Genomic DNA, 9,982 nt, shown 5'->3' on the forward strand with positions numbered 1-9,982 from the left:
CCCGGTCTGGCGGCGGCGTTCCCCCGGCTGGCGGCGTCGCCCTCGCGCTGCGTCGCCCTTGCGCTCAGAAATCAAGATATTAAGTGTGAAGTACTTTGGATAATTGAAAATAAAATCTAGAGATTCTAGAAAACTCATTTTATTATGGTTACGTGTCATCATACATGTTTCATGCCTTTCAACTTTATCCACTAAAATTAACAAAATCTTTACATAAAGGATGGCATAGTCTAACCAGAAAGGGTCTATGAAATTCTTTTTTATTCTATTGTTCTTTAAAATATTTTGTGATGATGATAAAATGTCCTATTGCCTTAAATAAGATGTTAAACTATCTTTTTTATTACTAGCCATAAAATAATATTGACACTAATGAAAAATCAAGTGACAAAAGTATTACTGTTGTGAAACTGAGTTACATAACAATTTTGTCTGTTTGTTTTTATCTTATCTGATACTAGGTGCTGGTGGTGGTGGTGGTTGTTGTGTGTCATCATTGAGTCAGAACTGATCCATAGCTAACCCTTCAGCGGCTTTACAGAAGCAGATAATAACACCAGAGAAGGTTGCCCATCTTTCTCATGTGAAGCAGCTGGCAAATTCAAATCACATGCCTTTGGGATTGCAGCGCACCTTCTTGCCAGTAAGCCACCCTAGGATGGCACAAATGATTAAGTATTCTGCCACTAATTAAAAGGTTGGGGTTTGTATCTGTTCAGTCTTTCATTGTGGTTAAGTCAGAACCAACTCACAGATGACTTTCCATTAGTTTTCAAAGCCTTCAATTTCATGAAAGGAGATTGCTCATCTTTCTCCCTCAGGGCTAAGACAGCTCAAAAAAAGGTCTGGTGGTCAACTTAAAAACACAGCAGAGCACAGCTGTCCTTCTAACACAAATGGAGCCTACCATGGATTGGAATCTACATGATGGTAACTAGTTTGGGATGTTTTTTGTTTGTTTGTTTTATCCAATATTGACGTGTTCAAATGAATAGTTTGGTGTACTCAGATCCTATTTTAGTGATCTGAAAATTTGGGTTACTTTTTTAAAGTTTATGTCCTTGCTTGGGTTCTTAAATCGTTGTAAGTAGAATGTCAACCTCAAACACTTAGTTCTTTAGAAAGCCTTTAATTAAAACTAATCTCCTCCCTCTAGGGAGGGTAGAAACAAGAACTTGTTTCATGTACTAGAAATGTTGTCCAGTGTCCCTAAGCTACCTGGAAGTCACAAGAGTACTCTGTAAACAGTGAAAAGACCGTGTATGTGAGTGTGTTACTTTGCAAATTGGAGATAATTACCCTTGACAGGCAAGTAAATGCTTTGAAGTTACTGTGTCGAGTCAATGCAAAGCATCCTGAAGCACCCACATGAAAGGGAGCTTTTCTTCCATCTGAGATCACAGAAAGAAATGTTTGCATCAGATCATTCATCCTCTTTCCCTGTGGAAACAGATTGTGGTGTTCTGTACTCTGCACAGCATTCATCTTCATAGGCCACCAGATTTCACAGAAAATTAAAATAGAGTCTGCTTTGATGAGCATGGAACTGCTTTTCTGTAACTACAGTCAGAAATAAGCCATGTAAAAACAAATCACTTTTTCAGAAAATTACCATGGTTCACCTCCTGACAGCATTGTGAGCAAATTGAATTTAGGATGATGACATTCAGGAGGTTATTGCTAAGCAAATAAAGCAGAGAGCAAGAAGTCTCCCCTACAAAGGGTTCTAGATGCACCCCAGATTTTGGGATTTTGTTTTGGAGCCCAGAATCTTCTGGGGAATCTGTCTTTTTTCTAGAAGTTAAAAATCTCTTGTTGTTCAGGACCATCAAGTCGAAACCAACTCATAGCTGACCCACCAGTGAGTTTCCAGAGGCAGTAAATCACATGGAGAGATTGCCCATCTTTCTCTCACAGAACAATTGGTAGGCTTGAATCACAGGCCTTCTGTTGGGCACAGCTTCTTACCACTTTTTAAGATCCTAGCTTATACTTGAAGCATATTTTTGCATGGGGGTAACAGCCTATTTGAATCCAAAGAAACTGGTTTTCAAAATGAAGAGCTTGAAGGATGCATTTTTGATCACTTTGCTCAGGAGAGGCAGCCAATACAGAGTGACAGACTAGGATTCATATCTATGTGAGTCACTTTTCCCTTCAAAGGACACAATGAATTTGGGCTGTAATTGGATTGAATGTAGTTAATTTGGATTGAAAATTTATCCATCTGTCTTCCCTATACTTCTAGCCTTTTATGTCCTCTCCTATTCTAAATTTCTTTTGCAGTCATTGTACCAGACATTGACCTTATAATTTAGGTTCTCTAGAGAAGCAAAATCAATGATGCACATACAATTGTGGGCCTGCTGGTCCAAAATCTATTGGTTGGATAAGACATGTGCCAGCCAGACTGGAGATTTCTGCAGAATATTTATGATCTGTAGGTCAGGATATAACAAGAAGAGTACAGGGGGAAAGAGAGAGCTTCTTCCGGAACACTCTGAAGGCCAACCACACCCTGTGCCACTATGACCTCACTGACATAACAATCAACCAAAATAACTGAACCTCTGCCATCTAGTAGATTCCAAGTAGAGAACTTCCATCAGTTTCTGAGACTGAATCCTAACAGAAGCATGTCTATCATCCTCCACCATAGGGGCTGGATTTAAACTACTCACCTTTAGTTTGCAACCCAATAATAATGGTGTCAGATCTCCTTTAATATAACAAAGGAACCCTATTTCCAAATCAGCTCACATTCATAGTTATAAACTGTAAAAAGAGCAAGGGCCCCATGGGAATGGCCATGTCTGACCTTTACTGATTTTACAATGGAAAACTGTCCCCATCCACAGCATCAATACAAAACCATTTCCCATGAGGTTTGACATGTTCCCCCATGCTCGCATACCTTCTACACATCTCAACAGAAATCTTACTGCTCTTCTAGGTCCAAAATCTGATGCAACAGATCACAGACCATACAGAGCCACATTGGGAAAGTCAAAAGGTTATAATACAGGTGGTTGTTGTTGTTATTGTTATTGTTGTTGTTATGTGCCATCGAATCACCTGCGACTCATAGCGACCCTATGTACAACAGCCCTAAGCCCTACTCTATCCTGTACCAATCTTACTGTCTCTGACACACCTATCCCCATTACCCCAGTCACTGAAACAATCCATTTCATGGAGGATCTTCCTCTCCTGCACTGTCCCTTCACCTTCCCAAGCATGACGTCCCTCGCCAAGGACTGATCTCACCAAAGTATGTCAGACAAAGCCTCAGAATCCTTGCCTCCAAGGAGTAGCCTGGTTTAATCTTCTCCAGGGATCTTTTGCAGTCAGATCAATCAAACATGCAATCAGGATGCTTTAATAATAATAATGGGTAACTGGAATGCAAAAGTTGGGAACAGAGAAGAAGGATTAGTATTTAGAAAACATGGCCTTGGTGACAGAAATGAAGCTGGAAATAGAATGATAGAATTTTGCACAATCAATGAATTATTCCTTGAAAATACATTTTATAAGAAACATAAACACAGATTATACACATGAATTTCACCTGATTGTATGCATAGGAATCAGATTGATTACATTTGTGGAAAGAACCTCTGAAGAAGGTCAATATCAGCTAGGAAAACTAGGCCAGGTGCTGATTGTGGAAGAGACTTCCAACTACTCATATGCAAATTCAAGCTTAAGCTGAGGAAAAGGAAATAAAATCCACAGGAACCAAAATATGACCTTGAGTCTATCCCACCTGACTTTCAAAACCATCTCAGGAACAGGTTTGAGGCCTTGAACACTAATGAGCAAAGACCAAATGGGTTGTCGGAGACTATCGTGAATATCATCCAGGAAGAATGCAAAAGGTCAATACAAAGACAGGGGAGGAAGAAAAGACCAAGAGGGATGTCAGAAGAGACTCTGAATATTGCACTAGAGTGCTGAGAAGCCAAAGCAGAGGGAAGAAATCAAGACATTAAGGAGCTGAACAGAAGCTTTCAAAAGGCAGCATGGGTAGACAAAGTAAAGTTTTACAATGAAATGTGCAAGAATTTGGAGTCAGGAAATCAAAAGGGCTGAACTCACTCAGCATTTTTTAAGCTGATGTAACTGAAGAACAAATTCAAACCTCGAGTTGCAACACGTAAGGATGCTGTGAGCAGAATATCAAACGATCCAGGAAGAATTAAAAGTAGATGGGAAAAGTATACAGAGTCATCGTACCAAAAGGAATTGGTGGACACAGAAAAATTTAATGAAACAATATATGAGCAAGAGCCTTTGGTGATGAAGGTGGCAGTTCAAGCTGCTTTGAAAGAATTGACAAAAAGTAAGACCCCAGGAAGTGATGGTATACTAATTGACATATTTCACCTAACATCTAGATGCTGCCCTAGATGTGCTCTCTAAGTTGTGCCAAGAAATCTGGAGGACAATCACCTGGCCAACTGACTGGAAGAGATATGTATTTGTTCCCACTCCAAAGAAAGATGATCCAACAGAGTGTGGAAATTATCGAGCAACATAATAAATATCGTTAATCCAGGTTAGTAGCAGAATACCATCAATTTGGCTTCTGAAATGTGCTCACAGGCACCTCAGCCTTGAGCCTTGAAGCTTTATGGCAGTGTTATAAAGTTATCAGTTCTGTAAAGTATGGCCCTTCACCCACAGTTGTCTAACATACTTGGACAAAGGCTCTTAGATCTGGTTCCAATGGTGTACTAGCATCAAGGTCCCATCTCACATCAGGTCTGTTTCAGCCATGGCTGCTGCCCCCATAGGTGTAACTGGAGCAAAAATTTCTGGTCTCAAAAAGTGTCCTACATTTTCTTTCTTCTTCAATGAGGCAAAGAAGGTCTAGTTCTCCTGCTGCTAGACTGCTCAATTTAATGGTGAGACTAGCCAATCCTCTTGTAGATTGTTAGACTAGCCAATATCCTTGTGGATTGGTAGATAGCCGATTTCCTTGTGAATAGGTTATCATGCCCCATACACTTATCCTCCTCACCCATCTACATGGCAAAGTCAAATTATGATTAGGAAAGTCATATTGAAAGATAAACCCCACAAAAACTCATTGTTGTCAGGTTTGAACCAAATAAGAGCTGACCTTTTAGTGGCATTGTTGTTGTTACATGCCGTTTAGTCACCTACAACTCATAACAACCCTAGGTACAACAGCCCTGAAGCCTGCCCTGTCCTGAGCCAGTCTCATTAAGCCCAACACACCAACTACCATTGCCCCAGTTACTGTATCAATCCATGTGATTCTGCGTCTTCCTTTTCTGTGCTGTCCCTCCATCCTTCTAAGCATGATGTCCTCTCCAAGGACCAATCTCTCCTAGCCACGTGCCCAAAGTATTAGATGGAGTTAGATGGAGTTTCAATATTCTAGCCTTCGGGGAGAAACTTGTTTTCATTTGTTTTCTAGGCAGTCTATGGTATGTTCAAGGCTCTTCTCCAGCACCACAACTCGAAGGCATCAAGTCTTCTGTCATCCTTAGTCATTGTCCAGCTCCCTGATGCATAGCAAGTAATTCAGTGGGTTTACAAGACTGTAAATACCACTAAAAGAGAGTGTTCATTTTTCTCCTTCATGGTGGCAGGTGGATTTGAACCACCAGAAAAGTATGACAACTCTCTTTAGACTACACCACTGTAGTTTCCTCATCCATAGGTATAAAAGTCAAGATTTACTACAAATATTTGGGGTTGAGGGTAGGGAACAAATTCAATAAAGCACTGATTACCTGAAAATCTACTCTCAATTTGTAACATTCTTATAGGACAGCCTATCTCAAAGCTGAAAATATTTGTGTGGGAGCAGACTGCCACATCTTTTTCCTACAGAATGGCTAATTGTTAAAAACAGTGATCCATCTTTTAGCAACCAACAACTTCACCACTATACCATCAGGGCTCCTTCACACACAGTGAAAAACAAATGCCATGTGAATACTAGAACTAGAAAAGGAATGACAAAAAGCACTCAGTACTATTAAAAGATGAAGATGACAAGAAGGGTCTTATTTTGGAGGTGACAGAGAGAGAACGTGTGTTGTTGTTGATTGCCATCGAGTCAAGCACAACTCATAGACATTCTATAAACAAAAGGCCTGACGCCTTTCTATAACTATCATCATTTCTCCAAGTTCATAGTTTCCAGAGGCATGTGGCTTAGGAAGTAAATGCCACTCCTGTTTCCAAACCTATCTTAAACTGGAAGCTTCACCAAACACTAGCTACTATGGGCAGTCATTATGGCATTTGATCCCCCAGTGGCACAAGGTTCAGCATCACAGAAAACCCATATTACCTCAGTGCAGCAAATTGACAGAAGAGTGCTGTACAACTTAGAAGAATGTCCTCCAAAATAAAATAACACTAGATCCTCCAGCCCAACTGACTTAAATACAAGGGATAGATAGATAGATAGATAGATAGATAGATAGATAGATAGATAAATAGATAGATAGATAGATAGATATAGATAGATAGATATGATAGAGGGAGGTAGAGATAGAGATAGATATATGAACAAAAGGCCTGAAGCCTTTCTATATCTATCATCATTTCTCCAAGTTCATAGTTTCCAGATTCATGTGGTTTAGGATATGGATGCCACTCCTGCTTCCAAACCTGAATCAATCTGGAGCTCCACCAAATACTGCCTACAGTTGTTCCATTATGGCATTTGAGACCACAATGGCACAAGGTTCAGTTTCACAGCAAACCCAGATTACCTCAGCATGTGCTGTATGACTTAGAAGAATGTTCCTCCAAAATATAATAACAAGGGATTAAAGTATAATCCCTCGGGCCCAACTTTTAAATATAAAGGCCCTCTAGAAGGTCTTGTTAACTCTAAACAAGAGGCTTAAATAAAAAACAACCACACAATCCACACAGATTCACAACCAAATAAGAGCATCATCTTACAGAGTCCACTTCACCCAACTCCAAAATGGAGACAAGGGCCTGGCTTTATATGTTGTTGTTGTTGTTGTTTTGTTTTTGTTGTTGTTGTTGTTGTTGTTAAGTCTTATCAAGTAGTGACTGTATAAACAAAAGACATTAATTCTGTTCTATAACTATTGTCATTTCTCTAAGTTCATAAAGTTTCTACCAGCATGTTTAGGAAGTAGACACCATTCCTGCTTCCAAGCCAATCTTAATCTGTAAGTCCTACCAAACATTGTCAACCATGTGTAACCATTAGGGTGTTTGACGCACCACAGGTAAACCATTCAGTATCACAGCAATCCCAAATTCTCAGTACAGTGAAATGACAGAACAGTGCTGTACCATGTAGAAAAATGTTCATTTCAAGCACAATTAAAACCAGGCCCGATGGTCACAGGCCCAAGGGTCCAAATGAATTTTTAAAAACCTCAGCCCATGTACCAGTCTCTCATTGACTCCACAAAAGGCTTCCTGCCCACTCTCACCACCAACCAACCAGGCCAGAGCCGACCTCCATCCAGCACAAAAGAACTCGCCCTTCCAAAGTAGAATGAAGTTTTTTTGAGAGCAAACATAGACACCCTTAATTTGGACTTCTCGCCTGAAGAACTGTGAAGAAATATTGTTTTATTCTTTAAAGTCAGCTGCTGTGTGTTTATGTGTGATTGCTAATTTCTTTGCTTGCCACTGTGGAGTGTTTTATTATGTAAGCCCTAGGCAGCTAAGACTTCAACATCTTTAAGAAATGTGTAAGGAAGTGCCTTCAAGATAAAAGGAACAGAAATGAGGGGGAGTTTTAAATGGTTTAAAAGCATTTATCTGTTTGCCTTTAGTATCAGTTCCTTATCATTTCTCTTCTTTTAAAAAGTATCCCATAAACTTTCTGCCACATCAGTCTTGATCTTGTGGCAAAATGAAGTGTTATTAAATGTAGGTATGACTTTCCTTGGAGTCATAAACACCAAGTGGTCTTTTCACTGAGAAACTGATCACTGAGAGAAGAATTTGTGCTCTGAGGGAAGGAAGTTTATCTTCAACAGCAAAAACATTCAGCAAAAATCAGTATGGATGTCAAAAGTCACTAGCTCATAAAATTATCATTTTGTTTATAAACCTCTTTTGTTTATCCACTGCTTTTCACAGAAAACTCATATATTTGGAAGGGTTTCCCCCCTATTAATATGGCCCCAAAATAAATCAGAGTATTTAGCATAATATTAGTTAACAAACCAGAGCTTTATTAAGCAAAAAAATCACTAAACACATATACAAATAAAGGGAGCTACCAATGCTAACCCAAAAGTCACACAGCTATAAAGGAGATTTCCCATCGTTCTCTCACTAAGCCATTAGTGGATTTGAACCAAAAAGATACAACTTTTGGGTTAGCAGTGCAACTCTCTACAGACGATTCCATACTACCAGTTGTTGTGGACTTCAAGTCAGAACCAACCCACAGTTGACCCTCCCATAGGTTTTCAGAAGCAGTTACTCACACAGGAAGATATTGCCCATCTTTCTCCTGCAGAGGAGCTGGTAGATTTGATCCAAATACCTTTGGATTACCAGCTGCAACTCCTTACCACTAGGTCACCAGAACTCCCCATATACATTTGTATATTATTGTTGTTGTTGTGTACTTTCAAGTTGGAACCAACTCATAGCTGACTCTACAGCAGGTTTTCAAATGTTATAAATGGGAGGACATTGCCCATCTTTCTTCCACAAAGTAATTGGTGCATTCAAGCTGCCTGTCTTTGGGTTAGCAGCACAACTCCTTATCATGAAGTCACCAGAGCTCCCTAATGATATCAGGTTGTCACAAAAATAATGCAGGCTTTTAAACCTTAACTTTTAAATTCCTTAACTCTGCTTATACTTAACTTTATTAGTCAAAATAAGAACCATTAAAATAGACATAGTTCCTAGCAAGATACAAGTTTGTTTACTCTGGTAACGAAATTTCAGGATTCTGGAGTAGAAAATATTCTAAAGGCATTCATGTCAGCTTTGTGGTCATTGAAGTTGCCCCTGCAAAAACGTATCAAAGTGCTTGAAAAAGCAGTGGCAAGTTGTCAAGATGTGTGGACTGGATAAGGCAGTTTTGTGTACCAATTATTTTATATTTTAGAGTGTTGCTTATGTGACATGTTGTTGTACAGAAGGATTGAACCTTTTTAGTTGACCAATGCTGGACACAAATATTAACTATCTCTGTCCATTTTTTTGCGTCATTTCTCTTCTGTAATGGTTTCACCTGGATTTAAGAAATGGTAATGGATTAATCCAGCCCCAGACCACCAGTCTTCATGACCTTTTTTTCAGTGTAAGCCCAGTTTTGGGCAGTGTTTCAGTGCTTCACCTCAATGCAGTTGCTCCCCTGAACATCACTGGTTGTCACCAAGGACCCATTTTTCCTCACACAAGACAATGTGATTGAGAAATGGATAGTATGTATTGCGTGATAAGAACACAGAATAGGTCCTAAAGTGAGGATTGCTTTGATTTTTGTTCAGCTTGTGTCGTATCCATTTGTCAAAGCTTCTTCACCTTTCAGATTTGCTCCAAATGGTGAGCAACCATTGGCTCATGCACACGAAGTTTTGCAACTTCTTCTAGTTCTGAGAGGATTAGCTTCAATTATTACCCTAACTTGGCAATTTCCAATGACCTCAACCTTGTCTTTAAGTTTAAATTCACGAAGCAAAATCATTGAAACGATCCTTGTGCTATGCATTCATTAACATGCCCCTCACCTCAAAGTTCATTGTTTTTTCAAACTGTTTGTGCTACATTGCATCCAAGTTTTAGTTCATAAAAGCAGATTTGGCAAAAATCCTTTTTTGACATCATATTGGTGAAGAATTGTGCTGCCTGCCCAAAGGAATGTGGCTCTAATCCAGCAATGGAGGGACAATCTCCTCCAGTGCAATTTACAGTACCTTTACCAAAAAAGAAAACTACAGACCACTATCTCCCATGAATATAGATGCAAAACTCC

General features: G+C 39.5%; 1 pseudogene; it reads left to right on the plus strand.

Moving 5' to 3' along the window:
• Positions 1-9,982, plus strand: part of LOC102851626 — a 26,260-nt pseudogene that overhangs the window by 14,264 nt on the left and 2,014 nt on the right.

This window comes from Elephantulus edwardii, unplaced genomic scaffold, assembly GCF_000299155.1.
Source record: "Elephantulus edwardii isolate Elephantulus edwardi_28Jun2011 unplaced genomic scaffold, EleEdw1.0 scaffold00190, whole genome shotgun sequence".
Lineage (NCBI taxonomy): Eukaryota > Metazoa > Chordata > Mammalia > Macroscelidea > Macroscelididae > Elephantulus > Elephantulus edwardii.